Here is a 24,293-nt window from a genome sequence, read left to right as displayed (position 1 = left end):
CCCGTGCAGATATCTTCTTCAAGTAAATACATACCCACCCCTAAAGGAGTGCTGGTGGGTAAGTCTCCATCCACTATGAATAACCATGCCCTTATAGGAAGATGAAAGCGGCTAGTGAGGAGGTGGTTTTTGTTTTTGTTTTTGTTTTTGTTTGTTTTTGTTTTTGTTTTTGTTTTAGTGAGATAAAAATTCACACAGTGACCAGTTGTTTACAGAGCACTTGCAGATATCTCACTTAGGCCTCCTGGTGACCCTGACAAACGAGCAGTAGGACAGGCATTGTTATCCCGCCTTACAGGGAGGGAAACTGTGGCTGGGGGCGGGGAAGAGCCTGTGTTAGGACACTTGGTTGATTATCTGATGAGCTAGAGCCAGAACCTAGATTTCTCCTGGGTTCCATGTGTGTCCTTTCCCACATCACCCTGCCAGGCCATCTGTGTGGGCACCTCACGCAGTTTTACCCATGGCAGGCATCCGTTGACATTACGATGCCCTTGCTCTGAGCCTGCCTTCCAAGAGTGCAGCGTACCCCTTAGTATGTGACTAAATTGGTGGACTTGTTAGGACCCTAGTGCCCAGACCTCATGTGATAGAACAAATGTGTGAATCAGAACAAATGTGGGGCACCTGGGTGGCTCAGTCAGTTAAGCATCTGCCTTTGGCTCAGGTCATGATCCTGGGGTCCTGGGATGGAGCCCCACATGGGGCTCCCTGCTTAGCGAGGAGTTTGCTTCTTCCTCTCCCTCTGCTTGCTACTCCCCTGCTCGTGCTCTCTCTCTCTCTTTCTCAGATAAATAAGTAAAATCTTTTTTGTTTGTTTGCTTTTTAAAGAACAAATGTGGTACATACCCACGCTAGAATATTACTCAGCCACAAAAAAGGAATAAAGTGCTGGCTCACGGATCTCAAGCACGTTAAACTAGTCAGAGAAGCCAGACACCACAGGTCACATGCTCTACGATTCCATTTATATGAAATGTCCAGAAAAGGCAAATCTGTGGAGTCAGAGTGCAGACTGGAAGTTGCCAGTCTGGGAGGACAAAGAAATGGGGAACAGCTGATCAATAGGTAAGGGGTTTTCTTTGGGGGAAGGGTGATCTATCTCAGAACTGGATAGAGGTGATTCCGCGTTGTGAATCTACTAAATGCCACTAAAGGGTAGACTTTAAAATGGTCCTTTTTATGTCATGTGACTTCCACTTCCATTAAAAAATAAAGTAAAACAAAACGGAAAACCAAATCAACAAACACAACCAGGTATGAATTTACCCTTCCTGCGAGATATACTTCCTCGCCTGGTTCCAGGTCATGATGTTCCTTCACCGGATGGGGAACAAAAATGTGCAGACTCAGCTCTCAATCCTGTCACTTATTAGCTGTGTGGCCTTGAGGAGTCGATGCCTCTCTCTGGATGTTAGCTCCCCAATCTGCAAGAGGAGATTGACCCAGATTTTATCCAAAGTCCCTTCCAGCAAGGCCTTCTGCGATCTTGAGGACAGAGTGGGATGAAATTCAGTGAGGGTGAGGAGGCACTCCCTGAGTTTCTTTGGAACCTTTCTCTTCTCAGCTAGCGGACTGCGGTGACTTTTAATTTCCTCTGTCCCCAGGCAGCAGAGAAGCAGCGACAGAGATAACAGCTTCGGCTTCTGACCAGGCTGGCACTGCTGGGGCTCCCACCATGCTTCATTGAGCGATGTGAGCCCCTTGGTAATCCTGTTAAGCCACTGGGGCAATGAGTCATTTCAATACCACCCAAACACCTTCCTGTCGTGTCCCGGCAAGGAGAGGAGCTCCAGCCAGCACATTAAGACTTGACCTGCAACATTCTAAGCATAAATTGGAGCCTTTTAATTGGGCGGTGACTTGGAAACCCATCATGCCTAAATCAGTGCTCGGAGAGCTCAAGCTGCACTCTTTTGTTCGCTTATTACCTCTTTTCTGAGCCCCTGGGATATCCGAGGCATTGTGCTAAGCTTTCAGGAATGCATATATATATCATAGCCACTGTCTTCAAGGAATTCAGCGTCTCCTGGGACAGAGAGACTGGTAAACAGAAGGGAAATGTGACATTATGAGAGCAGCAAAATAAGAATGTGACACAGGACAGTAGACAGTCCAGAGGAGAGAAGTGTTACCTCTGGGGGGTAGAGAAGGAAGGGCTGGGGAGGAGGATCAAGGAAATCTAAGGATGCAGGATTTTGAAGGATGATGGAGGTTTCCATGTTCCAGTGATGCTCCACGGGAGCGTGTTGTTCAAAGTGGTCTGCCTGGGTGAGGACGGGTGTTCTATCCTTGTAGCTTTTTGCTAGTTGCAAGGTGACAGTAAAAAGAAGGCTGAGTTTCACTTAGTTTGTTACTGATTTTAAATTCCTACCAAAAATTTACCCCCTTGAATCCTCTTGCACTGTTGATGGGAATGTGAACTGGTGCAGCCACTCTGGAAAACTGTGTGGAGGTTCCTCAAAGAGTTAAAAATAGATCTGCCCTATGACCCAGAAATTGCACTGCTGGGGGTTTACCCCAAAGATACAGATGCAGTGAAACGCCGGGACACCTGCACCCCGATGTTTCTAGCAGCAATGTCCACAATAGCCAAACTGTGGAAGGAGCCTCGGTGTCCATCGACAGATGAATGGATAAAGAAGCTGTGGTCTATGTATACAGTGGAATATTCCTCAGCCATCAGACACGACAAATACCCACCATTTTCTTCGACGTGGAGGGAACTGGAGGGTATTATGCTGAGTGAAGTAAGTCAATCGGAGAAGGACAAACATTATATGGTCTCATTCATTTGGGGAATATAAAAAATAGTGAAAGGGAATAAAGGGAAAGGAGAAAAAATGAGTGAAAATATCAGTGAGGGTGACAGCACATGAGAGACTCCTAACTCTGGGAAATGAACAAGGGGTAGTAGAAGGGGAAGTGGGCTGGGGGTTGGGGTGACTGGGTGATGGGCACTGAGGGGGGCACTTGGCAGGATGAGCACTCGGCGTTATGCTATATGTTGGCAAATTGAACTCCAATAATTTTTTTTTTTTAATTTATCCCCTTATTGCCTAGACTGGGCTAGATTCCTCCTCTCCCTGGCATACAAAATGGGGAAGGGCATTCAAAGCAGTGGGAACAGCATATGCAAAATCTTGCAAGTGTGAAACTTCAGAAAGTATTAATAGAATGGCAAGCAATCGATCTGAAGAGGCATTGGATAGTTGGAGGAGAGCTGAAGGAGAAGTGAAAATGAAGCCTCATTCCTTGAGGGCCCAAGATAATCGCGTTAAGTCTGGCTTTGCTTCTAGAATGCAATGGGGCGTCATAGAGGGTGGTAAGCAGGAGCGTGATGTCATCAACTCTGTTGTTGAGGTAGCATTGACAGCTGAGGACAGGCGGAATGGGAAGGAGCAAGGAGGAAGGAGAGTGGTCAGGAAGCCCTTGCTGTCACCTGGGAGGAGAGAGAGGATGAGGATTCTATCAAAGCTGGGCCACGAGGGTGAGAAGCAGAGGATGGGCTCAAGAGATACAGAGAAGTGAAACTCCAAAGGTTTTGAGTCTGATCAGAAACATGGGTGGAAGAAGGAAGGTCTCACTGGTGACTTGAGCTTCTCATTCCCAGGAATGATGTCAGAGCTGGAGGGACATTCAAGACCACACACTCAACTGTCTTTGTGGCCCAGAGAAGGGCAAGGTATTTGCTACCCAAGCTGCTGAGTTGGGGGCAGAGTTGGTGCGGGGTCCGAGTTTCCTAAGGCCTGAGCCCATCAGGGCTCTCTTGCGACCATGGGTGCCCAACTCCTGCCTTGACCGTGCCCGGCATCCCACCTCTGCTGGCCTGGACAGCGGAGGCCTGAGTCCCTGCCCTCACACCATCCTCAAAGCAGAGGAACCACCAGGGAGACCATCCTTTCTTTGAGTCTTTGCCTTCTCATTCCCAAATGGAAGGCCTACTGAGGTGGGCGCCTCTATTTTCTTGTCTTGCTTTCTGCTTTTTTACTTTATTTTGCTACATTCCCTTGTCAGTTCCCGTTGGCCCACCTCACTGATCTGCCTGCCTGGACCTGAGGGCATTTGTGCCTGCGAGTCTCTGGCTGAGATCTCCTCTGAAGCCTCTCCATCTTGTTTCCAGCAGTCGAGGCTTGTCTGGGGAGAGTGTGGTCTTTCCGAGCTGTACTCCTGGGCCTGGGCCACCACCCTCCTTGGGCTCAAAGCCTGCCTCTTTCTCATCCCTTACTCTCCCTAGACTCACTGCCCCTGGTGTGAAGTCACCAAATGTTGGTGTTGTGCATCTGTCAGTGGGTCTGTTGGGCCTGAGCTTGGCTCTGGTCATATTTTTTTCAGAAGAAAACAGCTGTGGAGCCTGCGATCTGGGAAGACAGGCTCCTCGGTGTGGACGAGCCCGCCTTGCCTGTTCTTTTGGGATCTCCCAGTATTGTGGGTCAGTCACCTTAGGGGCAGAGCTCCAGGAGGGGAGACAGTTCAGGTGGGCTTCCCCATCAAACCCTCTCCCTCGGTCTTCCTCTCCTCCATTCCCAAGTGGGAGGAGATGGGGAGACTCAGAATTGCAGGAGAAGAGTTGGGAGATTCTCAGAGCCCTGGGGCCACCCTTCTGGCCAATGCTAAATCTCCACCCACGCCCACCCCCAGTGGCTTTCTTGTCCTTCAGTCTCTTAGACCTCATTTGAACACTCCATATGCTTCTTGTGTGACTGTGCGGAGCATCTTGTCCTATGCTAGTGCCAAACTGTCTTCTGCATAATGATGGAAGCTGCTTTCTTGTAACTCCTGGTGACTGGCCTGCTCAGAATGTGGTACACAACCCTCCCCTGCAAGACGGCCTTCTGAGTGGACGAAGAAGACATCATCTACTCTATCCCATCCCACTCCTTTTTTTCCTGCAGATCATCCCATCTCTTATGTCATGTTATTGTCATATTCTTTGGATGTGGTGCCTTCAAAAGACAGAGATTCCAGATAAAGGGTTAACTAACTTGAGTGACCAACAAGCCAACCAGAGATGCCAGTAGCCTAACACCAAGGAAGTTTCTTTCTCCCTTACATGACCATTCCTGGCCAACAGGTGCTCTTCTTCCACATGGTGATTCGGGATCCCACGTCCCCGCTCACCTGGATCTGCACGCTCTCTTGGGGAGCAGGTGGGGTCCATTCTCTCCTGGTGGCCTGCCCAGTGCAGGAGGCTGGGAAAGGCAGGGAGGTCTGCCTGGAAGAGACATTTACACCCATCCGCATCCCGCCGGTGAGAATGAGGCCTGTTGCATCGTCTCACACTAACGTGAACGGGACAGTCCAGTCCCTGGCTGCTCTGCTACCCCTTGGGAACAGCTGTATACAGTGAGGGGACATCTGGAGGGAAGCAGGTCATCCCTGCCGACCAGCACAACTTCTCTCGAGTCCCCCTAGGGTCTGAGCCATCAGGTGTCAGAGGCTGTGAATGGGGTCCCCTCCTGTTTCTAAGTGGCAAGCAGTGTTTTCTTAAACTTGAATGCTGCACGTACCACTTCTGAGAATGTGGCTGTATCCGTACAACCCCTGTATTATGATGGACTTAATACTCTCTTTAAATCAAATCACTTTTTAATGTAGCTTCATGTGAATAGTATCTGGGAGATTGTGGTTTTGATGTGCTAATTATATCTGTCCAATGTACTCATATACTCTAAAAATAAATTCATAATGATTCCAATAAAAATATGTGCATGTACACCAGCCCCAAATGTTTGTACGTGCTGGTGGTATGAGTCGCACTTTGCGGAAAGTACTGGGTCTGTGTAACTGCCCTCTACGATGTGGCCCATGTCTTTCTTTCTGCCTTATGGTCTCCCCCTTCCCTGTGGCTCACAAGCCTCCAGGTTCATGGGCATTTTTGTTCCTCAAACCTGCCAAACCAATTCCTGCTACAGAGCCTTTGTACTGGCTGCTGTCTCTGCTAGGAATGCTTCCCCCACTTGTCTCACTCTTTCTGGACATTAATGTTTATTCGGCAGATCTACTGGTCTTATGCCCCACCCCACCGCACGCTGCCCAGCCCACTCCTCTCTGTCCCTTGAAAGCAATTTCCAAGATATAACATGGTCTGTTTGTTTGCTTGCTGATTTATTGTTTCTCTGTGCCCAGTAAAATGTAAACTCTGTAGAAGCAGAGATTTTATCTGCACTGTGTAGTCCACTTTCCCAGCACTTAGCACAGGGCCTGGCCCATAATACATGCTCCATAAATATGTGTTAGATGAATAAAAACTGCTGAAAACAGATACATAGGTCACTAGTCAAATGAAGATTAAAATACAGTTTTGTCAGTTGTTTGGTAATTTCTAATATGCAACTTGTCAACTGCTTAGCAGCTTGGAAGTGAGGCTACTGTGGGGGCGCCCGACTCCATCCCTGCAATTCACGGGTGCATAGGTCAACTGAGTGGCCCACCCAGCCACAGAAGCTGGCCAAGGGAGAGGGGCCAGACACACCTCTAGAAGAAACTTGCAGCAAGGAGGCAAGCGGTGAGGAGACAACAGGCCAAGGACCAGCCATTCCTTCCTTAGGCCACAAGCAGCCATGCTGGCCCAGAGTCTGCCCACATGGAACACGGCCTTTACCAGATTGGCTCCTGCCCTTCCTCCATGGGGACAGTAGGAGTTAGAGGTGGGGATGGAGTAAAAGTAAGGGATGTTGAAACACCTGAAAGTGTCCGATCCACACCTTGAAATGAGAACTGGGAAGTGGGGGTGAAAGCCCCCTCATTCGTGAGGATGGTGGACATGGTTTTCCTTACAAAAGGAATCAGTCCACAAAAGAAATCCAAGGTTATAAGCCAATGTTCCCCATCCCCTGCCCCCACCCCTGCTCCCTCCAGAGGTACCTCTGTCGTGGATGCTGGGATGCACCTCCCCAACCCCCTTCAGAACAGAGGCACTCTTTTCAGCCAGTACTGCTGGCATCAGAGCTGAGTCTCTTCCCAGGAATTGTCCTGCCTCACTTGGGGCAACATGTCCATCCTTCGGATGGTTCACATCCAATGTCTAGATGATACAGGGTGCAAAGTCCTGCCCTTTGCCTCAGTCAAGGGCAACTCTAAAGGGCTGTGTGGCTCCAGACCAACCTTGCCTACCATTTAGTTTTCTTCTGCTATCCAACCCGCTCCTTTCCGTTCCCAGTAAACTCCTTGCTCACAAAGTCCGCTCTCAGAGTCTGTTTCCCAGGGAACCCTAGGATGACATGTGTAAAACCCTAGTTGGCCCTGTCCTCCACAATCAGTCGCCATATTGCCTAGGTGAGAACTAGTTTCCCACCAAAGACTTGTATTAGATTTGCTTCCTATAGGGGATCCCTGGGTGGCTCAGCGGCTTAGCACCTGCCTTTGGCCCAAGGCGTGATCCTGGAGTCCCAGGATCGAGTCCCACGTCCGTGCTCCCAGCATGGAGCCTGCTTTTCCTTCTTCCTGTGTCTCTGCCTCTCTCTCTCTCTCTATGTCTATCATGAATAAATAAATAAAATATTTTAAAAAAGAAATATTTAGATTTGCTTCCTGTACTTGAAGTTGAGACAAATCATAGCCAAATAGGTGACGTGATGGTGTACCTGAGACAATGGTGGATCATTCCTTGAAATCCACTCAAGGCAATAAAGGTCACAAAGGAAGGCAATCAAAATAGGTAAAGTAGTAGTCATGTAGCAGGTGACATTTTCCAAATCCATTTCGCATGCAGCGCTTGACCCTGTTTCTGTGCTGCTCCATTTGCTTGGCCCTACGTGTCTCCCTGGGCTCTCAATGTCACAGCAGTGCCTCCACATTTCCTATCCCTGCCAGCTTCCTCAGATACTTCCGGGGCTCCTCACACCAGAGCTGGGCTCTGGCTTGGCCTCCATCGTACTCAATGCGTGGGAGCCCCGCTGTAGCTCTCCAGGTACCAGGACCACATAGGCTTGTCTCCTCTCAAGGTTTCTTGGCTTAAAAGATGAGTCTGACCCCAGAACCCCAGTGGCTGCCCAGAAGGTCAGGGTGATATCACCTGGGAGTTCAGGCAAGTTCATTCTCCATGGGTGAAGTTTGATCGTTGAGAGGCTAGAAGTGGAAGGGAAATGACTATTATCCCCTTGCTCTTTCTCTGTCCTCTTCCTGCCCCAGTGGTAGTCACATAGCAAGGGTTCATCACGCCTACCCAGAGACATATCATAAAACAAATCACTGACTATATTTTGTGGTGATGCTGTGGCTAGTATGGTGCTCACCTTCTTGGCCTTTGTTTCCCTCTTTGTCTTCTCCCCTCATCTTGCTATTACACCTCCTCCCATCCGCAAGAAAGCATGCATCAGCATGTACGCTTAATATAAGCTTTGCTTCATGTGGTTTTTCCTAGACAACCCAGGTGAAGAAACAGACGTGAACTTAATTGATTTTCACAAAAAGTCATTCTTTGGGGGTAGGAATTATAACTGCCACTTTCAGGTGGTGAACTCGAGGTGAACTGCCCAAGACCAAAGCAACCCAGTAAGTGGCAGATCAGGACGCAGTCAACCTGTTCTGACTTCAAATTGCGTGTTTCTCTTACCTTGATTGTGAATTTTCAAGAGTTCTAGATAAGAACCGATTAACATATTCTTTTCCAGTAACGGTGGGATCTTGCGGGTGGGCGTAGGGGTGGGGGCAGCATTCACCAGAAAGGAGATTGCAAAACCTCTTGAAATGAGATGATACACCCACGGACTCTTAGCAACTTTTACTCTCTGCAGGTTCATGATCACAGGTGGAGGCACTGTTAGGGCTGCAGAGAGAACACAGCTGCCAGGTGTATTCATTTCCTGGGACTACCTTGACAAATTGCCACAAACCGGGTGGCTTAAAACAACAGAAATGTAATCTTTCACAGTTTAAGAGGCCAGAAGTCTTAAATCAAAGTGTCAGCAAGGCCGTGCTTCTCTGGAGGTTCTAGGGGAGGATCTGTTTCTTGCTTCTTCCAGCTTCTGGCAATTGTCCGCAATCCTTGATTTGTTGGCTGCATCTCTCTGATTAGTATTCACATGGCCTTTCTCCTGTGTGTGTGTCTGCCTTATCTGCCTTCGCCTGTCTCTTAAGAGGCCACTTGTGAAGGCCTTCAGGGCTCTCTTGGATAATCCAGAGAGATCTCCTAGTCTCAATATACTTAATTAAATTACTTCTGCAAAGACTCTTTTTCCAAAAAACTAACATTTATAAATTCCAGGCATCAGGACTTGATATATTTGGGTGGCAGTTATTTGGCCTGCTGCACCATATAATAGGCCACTTTGCCCGGAGACATCGGTGCGTCCATCAACATTTGTAAAAACAGTGTCTAGTGTTCCTTCACATGACACTAGTTACCTTATGGGCTGGTGTGGAGGAGGCTTCTGGGTCGCAGGGGTGGCTGAAGACAAGCTTTCTGCTCATCAAGCAGTGAGCTAGGGGGGCATGGACTGAATTTACCCTCTGGACCATCCCAGCCTTGGGTGGGGGAGAAGTCTGTCTCTTAGATGGCATCTGGGTGGTGACCCCACCATTCCCCTGCTGCTGGGATCACGGAAGACGCTGGCTGCAGTGCTTGTGTTTGAATTTTCAGTTACTGTCAATCACCCTGATCTAATATTTATATTTTGCAGAACAATCTCATGGCAAGTTTTGGAGGAAAGAATCCTCCTCGTCACAAATATTCACAGTACTTGGCTTTGCTGCCCTTTGGCAAGAGATGTTGAAAATGGGGTCATAGGTAGGCCTGAGGTGCCGGACAGACAGGCCTGTTTGAGTGGTTTCCTGGCACCACCATCTTCCTCGGGCTCTCATGGAGCTCACAGAGGTGCTGGAAAAAAAAGGAGAACAACTGGACCTGACCTGGAGGCCAGATGCCCTTGGAAGAAAGGTGTAGCCAATACCAATGTCCTTCCTTTGTTAATTCTTCCTCTGCATTGTCCTCAAGGGCCTCAGCTACATTTGTGAATTATCATCTTTTCTTCAAGTTCCCTTCAGAATTCCCATCTTCTTGCTTGCAGGAGTCAGGATCACTTCTTGTTTCCAGAAAATGGAGCACTTGGATTCCCACCTTCAACCCCCACCCCAGTAACCCGACTTCACACCTATCCCCCCTCTTTCTCTCTCTTAGAGCCACTCAAAATTAGGTCTTCCATTGACACAGATGTTTAATCTTTCCTATGTGCTCTGGGTCTTCTTCTCAAAATTCGTCCTCCCTCTTTTCAGTAACAGCGTCATTGAGATACATCGCATGTACCATAAACTCTCCCGTTTGAAGTATAAAATCCAGTTTTTTAAATTTATCAACCAAGTTTTGAATTAATCAGCACTGCTAATCCTATAATATCTTTTTTTTTTTGAAAGAGAGAGTGAGGGTGGAGAGAGAGAGAGAGAGAATCTCAAGTTGACTACCCGCTGAACATAGAGCAGGTTGTGGGCTCCATCCCCTGGCCCTTAGATCATGACCTGAGTCAGAATCAACTGGACTGAGCCATCCAGGCACCTCTAATCCTATAATATCATTGTCATCATAAGAAGAAACTCGACACTCACTAGTAGTCAACTGTCATTTACATTCCCTACCCTTACCCTCCCCCCCACCTCTGGGTGACCACCTACCTCTTCTCCATGTCTGTAGTGTTTGCTGTTCTAGACATTTCGTATAAAAGGATTCCCACAATCAGTGATTTTTTCTAAGTGGCTTCTTTCAGTCAGCATGACATTTTCAAGGTTTACTCAATGTTGTATGTAGCATGTATCAGATTTCATTCCTTTTTATGGATGAATAATAGTCTATTATATTTGTTTATCCATGTGTCAATTCATGGAATTTGGGTTGTTTCCACTTTGCCATGAACATTCATGCCCAAGTTTTTTTTGTGGACATATGTTTTGAGTTCTCTTGGGGATATACCTAGGAGTGAAGTTGTGGGGTCATAGGGTAACCCTATATCTAACATTCTGTGCAATTGCTACACTGCTTCCCAAAGCAACTACACCATTTTACCTTCCTATAAATGATACATGAGGGTTTAAATTTTTCCACATGCTCACCAACATTTGTGATTATCTGTCTTTAAATTTTCCCATCCTAGTAGGTGAGTAATGGTATCTCACTATTTGATTATTTGTAGATACCTAATGACTAATGATACCAAACATCTTTTTATTAGCTTATTGGTTATTTGTATATCCTCTATGATTATCTTTTTATTGTTGAGTTGTAGGTCTGGATATACTGTATTATATTATATTATATTATATTATATTATATTATATTATATATTCTGGATATAAGTCCTTTTTCAGATATATGATTTGCAAATATTTTCTCCCATTCTGTGGATAGTCTTTTTACTTCTTGTCTTTTCACTTTTACTTTCTTTTGCTTCTAAAAGTACAGAAGTTTTAAAATCTGATTAAGTATGATCTATTTTTGTTATTGTTGCTTGTGCTTTCAGTGTCCTGAGGAACCATTATTTAATCCAATGTCACAAAAATTTACTTTTATATTTCTTCTAAGAATTTTAGAGTTTTTCTCTTTCCTCATTTGAATTGTCCTGATGCTCTTGTTAAAAATCAACTGATCATAAATATAAGGCACTATCTCTAGATTCTCAAATTTGTTCCACTGATCTATATGTCTTGCTTATAACAATACATACTATCTTGATTACTGTAGCATTGTAGTGGGATTTTGAAATCAGGACATGTGAATTTTCCCACTTTGTTCTTTTTCAATATTGTTTTGGTTATTCTGGATTCCTTGCATTTCCATAGGAATATTAGAATCAACTACCAATTTGTGCAAAAAAGTGATCTGGGATTTTGGTAGAAGTTTCATTGAGTCTGTAGCTTAGTTTGGGAGATATTTCCCTCCTAATATTTGATCTATGAATTTAATAACTGAAACGTCTTTTCATTTATTTAGATTCTCTTTAATTTCTTTTAATAATATTTAACAAGTCTTGTACTTCTTTTGTTAAATTCTTTCCTAAGTATTTTATTCTTTTTAATATTATTAAAAATGGAACTGTTTTCTTAATTTTATTTTTAGATTTTTCATTGCTAGTCTATAAAAATAGAACTGATTTTTGTATATTGACTTAGTATCCTGCAACTTTGCTGAACTTGTTATTAGTTCTAATGGTATTTTGGTGGATTACTTAGGTTTTTCATTATGCAAGATCATGTCATCTGTGACTAGAGATAGTTTTACCTCTTCCTTTTCAATCTGGCTGTATTTTATTTATTCTTTTTTGCCTAGTTTTTCCACTAAAATCTCTAGTGCTACAATGATTAGAAGTGATAAGTGGATGTTATTGTCTTACTTTCAACTTAGGAAGGAAGCTTTTGACCATTAAGTATGATGTTATTATCTATGGGTGTTCATAGATGCTCTTTATCAGGTTGGAGAAATTCTCTCCTATTCCTCGTATGTTGAATGTCTTTATCATGAAGTGCTGCTAGATTTTGCCAAGTGATGTTTTTGTGCATATTATCCTTTTTTTCTTATATGTTATTTATTTTAGAGAGGGAGAAAGCATGGAGGGGGGCAGGAGGAGAGGGAGAGAGAGAATCCCAAGCAGGTTCCACGCCCAGTGCAGACACTTAACCAATTGAGACATCCAGGCTCCCCCCTTTATGTTATTAATAAGGTGCCTTGATATTCATATGCTGAAATGACCTTCCATACCTGGGATAAATCTCATTTGGTCATGGTGTATGATTCTTTTTATGTTTTAGAGTCCTTCATTCTTTTGTATCTTCCACATTTTTTCTCTATTGATTTATGATTTATTTTCTTTAGCTAATAAATGTGCTCAATTTTTTTTCAATAATAACAGAGAACCAAATAAACTTGCTTCGTGGGTCCTATGCTCCCAAGCCACTGTCCCATTTCTTTACTCCATTTTTATTCAAGTTCTGGAAACAGTTTTCCTCCTGTTAGCTTAATACTGATTCATAAATTTTTTAAAAAGATTTTATTTATTTATTCATGAGAGACACACAGAGAGAGAGAGAGAGAGAGAGAGAGAGAGGCAGAGACATAGAGGGAGAAGCAGGCTCCCCTCAGAGAGCCTGATGTGGGACTCGATCCCTAAACTCCAGGATCATGCCCTGAGCCGACAGCAGAGCTTAACCACTGAGCCATCCAGGCATCCCGCTGATTGATGATATTTAACCATAATGAATTGATAATTTAACCATAATGAAAACTTGTTTCATTAATATCATGAAGGCCTTTCCAACTACCAAAGTTCAAGAACACTTTTCAGTTCTTACTTTATTAGATTTATGTATCATTCTACAGTTCGTTTCCTATTTCCTTCTTTTTTGAAACTTTCAAATCCCTGGTTTTCTTTCTATCTTTTTTTATTACAATTTCCTGCTTTCCTTTGTGGGCATTCCCCCACCCCACCCCCAACATCTATAAAATACTGGTATTCCTTAAGGTTCTGTCTTTGGCATACGTCTCCTCTTACTTTATACCTTGTCTGGGAAATCTCACAGATGCTCATCATTTTTATTATCATCTGCATACTGATGAATAATGAATTGTTACCTTTTCTCAGATCCAGCCAGGTATGTCTGAACAGCTGGACATCACCATTTGAAAGTGCCACAAGCTTGTTAAATCCAAGAAGTCAAAATAAAACTCTGAAGCCTTCTTATCCTGCTCAACTTGTTCTTCAAGCTTGAAGTAAATTTCTGGGATTTAGGAAAATTTAAGCAGCTTTCTAGGTGAGGTGAAAATTGCCTCAGTTTACCAAGGCAGATTGGCAATCCTGCCTTTTCATTGCTGTGAGATGCTATGTACTAGGAAAAGATAATTCAACTTTTACCCCACCCTCAGAGAACTTTTAGTCTTAACTAAGAGACAGGAACAGACACATATGACTGTAATCCAAGGCAGGTTGAGAAAAGCATGATGGTTGAAAAAAAATGATGATAGGAACTCGACGGAGAATGAACTTGATTCTGCCTGGGAAGATGGTATATTTGAAGGGAGAGATCTCCCAGAGATGATGACTTTTGAACTAGGACAGGAAGGTGAGTGGGACTTAGATAAGGCAGGGTGACAACTGGCTGAGCTGTCATGGGGGTAAAGCCATGTATAGGGAGGAGCATATGGTTTGGTGTATCTGGCAGGAGATTGGAGGGAAGTAGCAGGTGTTCAGGTTGAGACCAGAATTTGAAGTGCCTTAAATGCTACTATGGAGAATTCATAGAATAACTCTGTTATATATTAAAAATAAAGAGACAATGAAGTAGCATCTGACATAAAGTTTGGCAACAATTCTGCAGGGGCTCTTCTTCCTACACTCCTCTGGCTTTGTCCCTTGCCAAAACTGAAATGTGTGTCACTGTGTCCTGAAGGCAGGGGAAAAAGTATATATTAAGCAAACAGGAAAAAAGAGGCACAAACAAAAACCCACCAACAGCCATACATGGCAGGTGTACAGACTCTTCCCCACTCAACAGCCCTCCCCCACCCTGCCATCCTGCAGCGTTGCTGAGGTCAGAGTAGGAGTTAGGCGAAGTGGAGCATCCTCAGGGTACAGAACGTAAACTTCGTAACCTGCCCCATGGCTTCCTCTCCAACTCCTTAATAGGGAGAAATTTCTCCCTCCTCTCCTTTCATAAGGTGTTCTGGTTATCTGTGAAGTTCTCATGGCATTTGTTCCTAGGCTACCTGTGAAATCCAAGGGCAGGACTTTGTTATCCATTGCTGAACTCCTCATGGTGGTCAGTGCAGAACCCTGCTCATCTAGGTGCTTTAGGGCAGTGATCTGCAAAATGTGAGCAGCCTGGGGAGATGTAAAGAACATTTTGGAGAGTGAGAAGAAAATATTAGAGCCTCATTTACGCTTATCTTTAAATCAATATAAGAAATAAGGCTTTATTATTCTTGAATGTATAGACTGACAGGAGTCTATACATATAAATATAAATAAATATATCGGGATGAATGTTTAAAATTTTTTGTTGTAAGAGTTGATTAAAAAATATCGCAGTTTATGCTGTATGTGCTAAATTAATGATTGTTGCGTGAAGTAACTCCAAAATATTTGGTGATAAGTAAGAAAATTCATTACCAAAGAAAAAGCTAGATCACTAATTTATCCATTTATTCATGCCAACAAACAAATACAAATATTAAATAGTGCCTTGTATGTGCCAGGCAATGTGCTAGGCTCTGTGGGTTGTTTTGTTCAAAGATGAATATAATGTAAGTAGGGGGACTTGTTTTCAAAGATTTTATGCGTTTATTCATGAGAGACACACAGAGAGAGGCAGAGACACAGGCAGAGGGAGAAGCAGGCTCCATGCAAGGAGCCCAGAGGGAGACTCCATCCCAGGTCCCCAGGATCATGCCCCCCCCGGGCTGAAGGTGGTGCTAAACTACTGAGCCACCCAGGCTGCCCAAGTAGGGGGACTCTGAAGAAATTTTACCTCCACATAATATAATAGCAGCATGTGAGCAAGGTTATAGGGGGAGTATATGGGGTAATGAGCACCCTCATTGTCTCCTGGGAGCTAGAGCATTTGGGTACCACTTTTCTGAAGGAGATTTTGACAAACACGTCAAAGACCTTTAAAAAGTTCATACCTTGACCCAACAAATTCACTTCTAAAAATTTATCTAAAGTATAATTAAGGATTTGTACAAATATTTAATTGCAATAATGATTATCACAGTATGATTTCTAATATTGCAAACTCAACAATGCCCAAATTTTCAGCAACATGGGATTGCTTACATAATATGTATTATTTCCATTCAATGAAATACAACCCAACCATTAAAAACTGATATGCAGATACACACTTAATTACTCTGCAACTTATTTACAATGTTTTAAAATTAAAATGTTATACAGTGTTATCTAATACAGAATTATTCTATTAATGTACACGCATATAGGAAAATATTTGCCAAGTGTGCTAAGACCTTTCTTCAGTATTAGTTTTTAAGGCCACATATTGTAAAGTATAGTTCTATGATTTCTAACCATGTCTAATGTAACACTACAGGAATCCGGACAGACAGTTCTGTAGCTTCAAAACAAACAAGCAAACAAACAAACAAACACTCTTGTGCTCTTCTTTGGGGCTACACTCAAATCTGTGGCAACCACTAATGTGTTCTCTCTTCCTAGTTTGGCCTTTTCCAGAATGTCATATAAATGGAATCATATAGGATGTGACTTTTAAAAATGGATTTCTTTCATTTAGCACGATGCCTTTAAGGTGTGGTGCTAATAGTTTCTTTCTTTTATTGTTGAGTAGTATTCCATTGTATGGCTGTGCCACAGTGGTTTATTCATGCTTCTGATGAAGAATATTGGGCTATTTTCACTTTGGGTGCACTATAAAGAGAGCTGCCATAAGTGTTTGTGTACAGATTCTTCAGTAAACATATGTTTTGTTAGGTCATATGGTAAGTGTATGTTTTTCTTTATAAGAACCTACCAAACTGTTTTACAGTGTTTTACCTTTATATTTCCCTACTCCAAAGTATGAGTGGTAACGAGTATAAGTTATTGTCAGATTGTTTTTATCTATTTTAGCCATTCTAATAGATATATAGTGGCATCTTAATCCTGATTTTCATTATCATTTCCTAATGGCTAATGATGTTGAACATTTCCTTATGTGCTTATTTGCCATCTGTATATCCTCCATGATGAGGTGTCTATACAAATCTTTTATCCACTTTGAAAAATTGGATGGTGTATTTTCTTATGGTTTATTATTAAGAACTCTTTATACATTCTACACACAAATCCTTTGTCAGATATATTATTTAAATTATATCCTCCCAGTCTTTACCTTGTCTTTCTCTTAATAATATGTTTCATTAAAAAAAGTTTTTATTTTTAGGAAGTCTAATCAATGTACCATTTTTTTCTTTTATGTATTTTGCTTTTAGTGTCATAATTAAGAAATCTTTGCCTACCCCTTGTTCATGAAGATTCTATCTTATTTCACTTATAAAAGCATTACAATTTTACATTTTGTATTTATATCTGAAATCCATTTTCAGCTATTTTTTTTCCTGTAAGATGTGAGGTTTAGGTTGAGTAGTTCATATTTTCGCATATAGATGTTCAATGATTCCAACATGAGTTTTTGAAAGTAAATTAAATTGCCCTTGTGTCTCTATAAAAAATCAATTAGCCATATTTGTGTGAGTCTATTAATGGCCTCCCTATTCTATTCCAATGATCTCTGTGTCTATCCTTTTGCCAATGCCACACTGTCTGATTATTTTATAGTAGATCTTGAAATCAAGTAGAGTGAATCCTTTTATTTTATTCTTTTTCAAATTAGTTTTGGTTATTCTAGTTCCTTTGCCTTTCCATATAAACTTTATAATAAGCTTCTTTGTATCTACAAAAAAAAAAAAAAAAACCTTGCTTGGATTTGGATTGGAATTTTATTAACTTTGTATTTTAGTTCATAAAGAATTAACATCTTAACTATATTGAGTCTTCCAATCCATGAATATGGTATATTTCCTCATTGGTATTAAGTTTCAACCAAGTTTGGGGGTTAGATTATGTTTGTTTTCTTTTTGCTTATTTGCTTACTTTAATAATGTCTCACTCTTAAAATTTGTTGTTATTTTTAATCTAAAAATTGAAAGGCCTTTCCATAGACAATGGACAGGGCAGATCAGGAAAAGAATGGACTAGAGATCAGAGATGATGATCGTAGTAAGCTGGAGGCAGACCCAGCTGTCGGTCGGTGATGAATTTCAGTAGATAGACATAGGCATCTAGGGAGTATGGTGAAAGGTGGCTGTAGTTCAAAATCAGGAAGGACCAAGGAATGGTGGAGGTTCCAGCAGAAAATCTACCAGTGATGAGACAATGTTTCATGTAGATTCAGGCAGGGTCTGAGCAACATAAGACGTCAGGAAGTATGGTCCTGGCTATTGGGATACTGGAGGGGAACATTCAGCCTCTAGTTGGAGTGGAGACAGTTGGTAAGGATATGGGATAGATAACAAGTCCCCCAGATACTAAAACTGGAGTGCACATGCGTGACTATGGGAGGGAAACAAGGTGGTGATCCAAATATGGATTCCTATCACTGTGGGAGGATTGGCCAGGTATACTAAGTTCTGAGTCTTTTGAGAATCTGGAATAAGGCCCCTGAAATTTTATTTGACTAAGTCCAAAATTGGTCCTAGGAATGGTACAGTGTTGATTCCAAAGGTGAAATTTGAGTGGCCTCAGTTGTGAAAAGAGGAGGAATGTTGGGGTAGGAAGCCAGGTGGAGCATTGCTCATTTGTTCACTTATTCACCCAACATTTACTACATGAAAGGCATTCTTACATTATTGCTACAATCCGTGGCAATGCTGTCTACTCGTGGAATGAGTAGATAGTATGCCTACACACGCTTGAACACACCCACTCATTCATACACGCATGTGCTCATGTACACATGCATGGGTGATTGCACAGGAGGAATGGCAAGCACTGGCCAAATGCCAGCTGGGAAACCCACAGTACTGAGCCTCAGGCACTGGGAGCCCCATGGATCAGTTCACAAGGTAGCCGCTAACATCAAAGAGTGTCGGGATTGTTCCAGAACTGGGACAAAGGGTAGCTGTGACCCTGAGGTCTTGTGACACCAGAGAATAAGTTGATGCATTTCCTTGGGACTGAAAAAAATTCTAGATGGTATTTGAACAGCTGAAGCTAAGGACACGATGAATTGGCCAAAGAGGGAAAGGGACCTACGAAAAACATTTAAATAGTTCTTGATTTAGGTAACAGTGTAAGTGGGGTTATGTTTTTTTCCAGCAGGGAAGGAGATTAGCAGCTACTTTTTAGCATCTAAAAACATAAAGACAGCCAATCTCTCGAACTTGAACTTGCTTATTATAAGCCCTTATCATAAACCATCGTTCTCTCTGTATTGATTTCTAGCCAACGATTAACCAGATGTGACCTTAGAGCCTTGATAATAGCTGGGGAACTCACTCAACAGAGGGAAGCCTGCTAATTTATGAACAAAGCATGTATTGACAGACCCCCTCAGCCTTCGGTGAGTACTTTTCCATCCAGGTGGTATAAGAAGTCACAAACACAGAGCTCTGATGAGTCCTTGAATGTGAGCTTGTGCTGACTATCTGGAAGGATGAGGTGGTCTAAACCTGACTGGAAATTATTGGACACAAAAATCATGAAACCAGCCACCTGCTGTGGAACGTTGAAATTCAGTGTCCCTGTCTTTACTTGATAAGATTACTACTAATGATACCATTCACTTGTGTATACATTACACTTTATAAAAATTTTTAATATCCATTATCATGGCAATATTTTTTCTGTATGATTCTATTTATATAAAGTTCAAAAATAAACCCAAGCAAACTATAGTGTGTAGTGATGCATACTTATGTGGTAAAACCATACAGCAAATCAAGGAAATGATCACAATAAAATTAGGGGGGCAGTGACTCTAGAGAGAGAAAGAAAGCAGGTGTGATAGGGAAAGGGCATATGCAGTCCTTTGGGGTGTTGGTCATTTCTTTCCATAAGTGGAACTTCCTCAGGGATTCACTTTGCAATGTTTTGTTAAACTGTACACTTATGACCCATGCACTTTGTGCACTAATGTGTGCTTTATTTTACACACATCAAACAAATAAAAACTCAAGAAAGAAAAGAAGTCAGTTCCTTCCTTTGTGTCATTTGAACCATAATTGGTTGTTAGTTATTGGGAGTCTAGGCTAGAGTTGGCTAAAGCTATGCAATGTATAAGGTGGGACTGCCTTGGGAGTATTGTGCATAAACTGACCATATTCCTTTAAAAAAACTCACTGTAGTGAGAGTGAGAAGCTCGTATTAAAAACATCTTAACAGTATATTGTGATTCCGTTTTCATTTTAATAGTTCTTCTACAACACAATTTTTAAGGCCCGTGCAATGTAACATTGTGTAAGTGAATGTATCATGTTTCTTAAATATTTATATATTTAAATATTTATAAATGAATAAATTTAAATATTTATATGTATAGTTCCTGTCTAAGAGTCCCATGGAGGGACAAAGAGGCTTGCTCAGAGTCACCAGATAATGTCAGAGTTAGAGTGTGATCTCAGGGGTTCTACATCTGATACTCCACATCTAATGCTCTTGGGTGATGACAATGTTCCATTTCTAGCTTAAAAATTCCCCACATCTGTTTATTTCAGATCTGAGCTGGATATCTTGGCTAATTGTGGAATTGCCGATTGGTTTTCAAACTTGCTTTAAAAGTTGAAGATTGTTTGGCTCTGTAATAGTTAGAAATGTCAAAGAAAGTTTCACTTGGCATTGTGAGTTAAGCCTGGAAACTAGGAAAAATGTGCCTGATTTCCTAGTAACAACAGCATCTTGAAAAATTAGACTCTCTTTTACATATAAGATTCAATATCATTGTAATATTTTTGTACATCAAACATATTATGAGTTCGCTATAAAACATTTAGAAAAATTCAGGACGGATAAAGAGGAAATAATAACCATCCATAATCCCAACTTGGAGACATAAACGTTGTTACACTTTCATATGTTTTTTTGGTATGTTTGTTTAAAAAGTGTTTGCAAAACTGATATCCTAAAAATATGGTTTTGAAACTTGTATTAAAAACATCTTAACAGTATATTGTGATTCCGTTTTCATTTTAATAATTCTTCTACAACACAATTTTTAAGGCCCATGCAATGTAACATTGTGTAAGTGAATGTATCATGTTTCTTAAAAAGCCAATTTCCTTTTATTGGCTATTTGGGTTTTTCAATTACTGCTATTGTAAATAATGTTGCAATAAGCATCTTTGTAAATAAATCTTTGCACACACCCAGTATTATTTCCTTAGAATAAATTCCTAGAAGTGAAATCACTGGGTCTAGGTCAAAGGGTATGCACACTTTAAAGGCTTTTGTTATGTTTGCCAAATTGTGTTTCAGAAAGATAGTCTAAATTTATGCTCCCACAAGGAGTGTATAAAAGTGTTTTCCGCAGCCATGCCAATGTTAGATATTCTAATTTAAAATGTAAAAAAGAGAGAGAGAGATTTTTTTTCCTAGTAAGGTTCTAGTTTTTTAGTGTTTTTTAGCCCTCATGCTGCTTTGATTCTTTTAGATCTTCAAGTAAAATTGTGTATTACCTCTTCTGTAAGAGTCCTGATGATCAAATAGGACTAAGCAACACCATGCGTATGTACGTGTTTAAAACTTTCCACTTAAACCATGAAGGGAATCCATTATTAAGAAAAAGGAGAATAGATTTTTGTCTATGTTAACACTACAGCTCTCAACTGAGTCGCTTATTTACCTAACTAATGCCCCATTAGGCGTTCCAAGTACATTCACATATTGTTAAAATACCTAACGATCATTCATAGAAATGAGAAGTCAAACAAGCCCAGTGTATCAATTTGCCAAATCCAACAAGCTCCTTGGCAGTGTGCTTACAAGACCCTATGGGGGACAGCAGGCATGAATAGGTTAGACAGCCCATTAGCTTATGAAAAGAGCTGTCGATGCAATCATAATCTATTTGCCTGCATTTCACTGACATTTTTTCTGAGCTTATGGTGATAGAAAGCTATTTCCCACATTCCTACTCAGGCACTCAGCAGAACAACGGACAGGTTAAATCCCAATAAAACAAATATTGCTGTGATGCAAATCTTTCTATAACTGAAAGAATGTTAGGCCCCAGGTGGAATTCCATTTATTTCAAATATTTTTTTGATGTCATAAAATCCTAACACAACAAAATAATTGGGACAATGCTTGGGCCTACATTCTATTGGGATTTGACTTATTAGTGATAGTTTGATTAACATGGCTTCTGGAAAGAAATCTCCTTTGATTAAAACAGCAGCCTGGGGGAAGAGCAGCTAGGGAGAAGTATGGACTTGTTCTTAGTTATTGCAGAACTCTAGAGGGTTTCAGAACTGAGGTCAGTGGGTAGAAGTAACAGAGAGTCTGATTATAGATAATCTTAAGGAATAAATTTCTAACAATCAGAGTTGTGCCAAGAATGGCTGCCTTGTGAGTTGGGAAATGCTTTTCTACCCATAATGGTCCAAGCTCCCACTGGAGGAGTAGTCAGGAATGCCAAGGAGGTGTTTCCTTTACTGTGGGGCCCAGAGTCTGTGTTGTCAGAGGAAATCGCAATGGACATATTTGGGGTGGGTTGTCTACCAATGGCTGTTTATTAGTAACAAGAAACATGAGAAAATCCAAGCTAATATTTTTCAAATAGCTTATTCTTCATTTTGTTTGTGAATAGTATGCTAGTCAAATACAGATCGCAGAGATGAAGACCATCATGATCTGAGTTAGGTCATAGTGCCATGTTAGATTATTCCCCCAAATCTCAAAGGTATCAGAGTCTTTTTTCTTTCTCGCAAAAAGCTTCATTGAAGGCCAGATGGTTCTCCAAGGCAGCTCCCTTTATTTTTTTTATAAATTTATTTTTTATTGGTGTTCAATTTGCCAACATATAGCATAACACCCAGTGCTCATCCCATCAAGTGCCCCACTCAGTACCCGTCACCCAATCACCCCCACCCCCAACCCACCTCCCTTTCTACCACCCCTAGTTCGTTTCCCAGAGTTAGGAGTCTCTTATGTGCTGTCTCCCTTTCTGATATTGCCCACTCATTTTTTTCTCCTTTCCCCTTTATTCCCTTTCACTATTTTTTATATTCCCCAAATGAATGAGACCATATAATGTTTGTCCTTCTCTGATTGACTTACTTCACTCAGCATAATACCCTCTAGTTCCATCCACGCCGAAGCAAATGGTGGGTATTTGTCATTTCTAATGGCTGAGGAATATTCCACTGTATACATAGACCACAGCTTCCTTATCCATTCATCTTTCGATGGACACTGAGGCTCCTCCCACAGTTTGGCTATTGTGGACATTAAGGCAGCTCTCTTTCAAAGAGCGGCTTAGAAATCTGGTCTACTTTAACTTTGTGCCTCCCTTCTTTTAAGAGGTGTTGTCCGGGGCCTCTGTGATGAGGGAAGACAAAGCCTGGAAGGTTCGCATAAACGCCTCTGTGCTTCCACTTATGCTGCTTCCATTTACTACTGTCCACTGGTCAGAATTACATAGTCACCCAGCCTCCTGTGACTGGGTGACTCCTGTGACTAATGTCCTCCTGTGTCTCTAGGAAGAGATAAGGGAAATAGTCCTTATGAACCCATAGCATTATTTTTTTTCACCAAGGTGCCATAGATTTTCTTTAGTTTTTTATTTATTTATTTATTTATTTATTTATTTATTTATTTATTCATTTATTTATTTATTATTTTTAAAGCTTTTGTTTATTTATTCATGAGACACACACACACACACAGAGAGGCAGAGATACAGGCAGAGGGAGAAGCAGGCTCCATGCAGGGAGCCCGATGTGGGACTCAATCCCAGGACTCCAGGATCAAGCCCTGGGCCGAAGACAGGTGCTGAATCACTGAGCCACCCAAGTGGCTTAGTTTTATATTTTCTTTAGTTTTATATTTTACTTTGAAGGATACATATTTTCTTTACCCTATCATAGAACAAACTGAAGCATGACTTATACTTTACCACAGAGACAACTGATTTTATGTAGCTTTATGTAGAAGTTTGGGTGTGTGTATTCTCCATGTACATCTGTACCCTCTCCTGATGCTGTATTTATTTGGAGTAAAGTTATCGAAGATGGTTTCTGAGTCTCTTGTATAATTCTAATATTTTTCTGACTTTCACCTCTGGGTCCTTCTCTCCTGGGTCTCCTGAACAGTCGCTGTTGAGGAAGAGGAGTGTGCTAGTTTGCTAGGGTCATTGTAACAAGGCACCACAGACTGGAGGGCTTATACAACAGAAGCTTATTGTCTCACTGCTCTGAAGGCTAGAAGTCTGAGATCAGAGTGTTCCTTCTGAGGCTGTCAGGGAGAATCTGTTCCATGGCTCTCTCCTAGCCTCTGGCGATTTACTGGCAGTCTTTGGCATTCCTTGGCTTGAAAAAGCATCGTCCTGATCTCTGCCCTCATGTTGACCTGGCATTCTGCTTGTATGTGTGTCTCTATCCGTGTCCAAATTTCTCCTTTTGATGAGGACACCAATCATATTGGTTAGGGACCACCTTCATGACTCAGCTTCAACTGGATGACCTCTGTAAAGACTCTATCTCCAAAGAAGGTCACATTTTGAGGCAAGAGACCTGAGTTTCGACCAACTTTCCTTTTTTGAGCCTCTGTGCTTTGATCTTTTAGTAGAGGGGGTTGGGCTGG

At 41.9% G+C, this 24,293-nt stretch overlaps 2 long non-coding RNA genes across 3 annotated transcripts in view; one reads left to right on the top strand and one right to left on the bottom strand.

Moving 5' to 3' along the window:
• The window catches only part of LOC144302575 (uncharacterized), an 80,407-nt gene that overhangs the window by 4,549 nt on the left and 51,565 nt on the right, over positions 1–24,293 (top strand). Inside the window, exons 4-8 of the long non-coding RNA XR_013369489.1 lie at positions 832–1,068; positions 1,608–3,490; positions 3,614–3,685; positions 13,566–14,043; positions 18,939–19,056. This is a non-coding gene — a long non-coding RNA (uncharacterized LOC144302575). The remainder of the gene's footprint in view (positions 1–831; positions 1,069–1,607; positions 3,491–3,613; positions 3,686–13,565; positions 14,044–18,938; positions 19,057–24,293) is intronic.
• Positions 1,160–3,288, bottom strand: LOC144302578 (uncharacterized). Of its 2 annotated transcripts, XR_013369501.1 has the most exons (4): positions 2,704–3,288; positions 2,136–2,305; positions 1,932–2,043; positions 1,160–1,427 (listed from the first exon to the last, which is right to left on the bottom strand). It is a non-coding gene; the product is annotated as an uncharacterized LOC144302578 (long non-coding RNA). The 2 variants fall into 2 exon arrangements; XR_013369500.1 differs by having other exon boundaries at positions 1,160–2,043.

This window comes from Canis aureus, chromosome 31, assembly GCF_053574225.1.
Source record: "Canis aureus isolate CA01 chromosome 31, VMU_Caureus_v.1.0, whole genome shotgun sequence".
Lineage (NCBI taxonomy): Eukaryota > Metazoa > Chordata > Mammalia > Carnivora > Canidae > Canis > Canis aureus.
The sequence above is the reverse complement of the archived record's forward strand: the minus strand, read 5'-3'. Positions and strand labels throughout refer to the sequence as shown.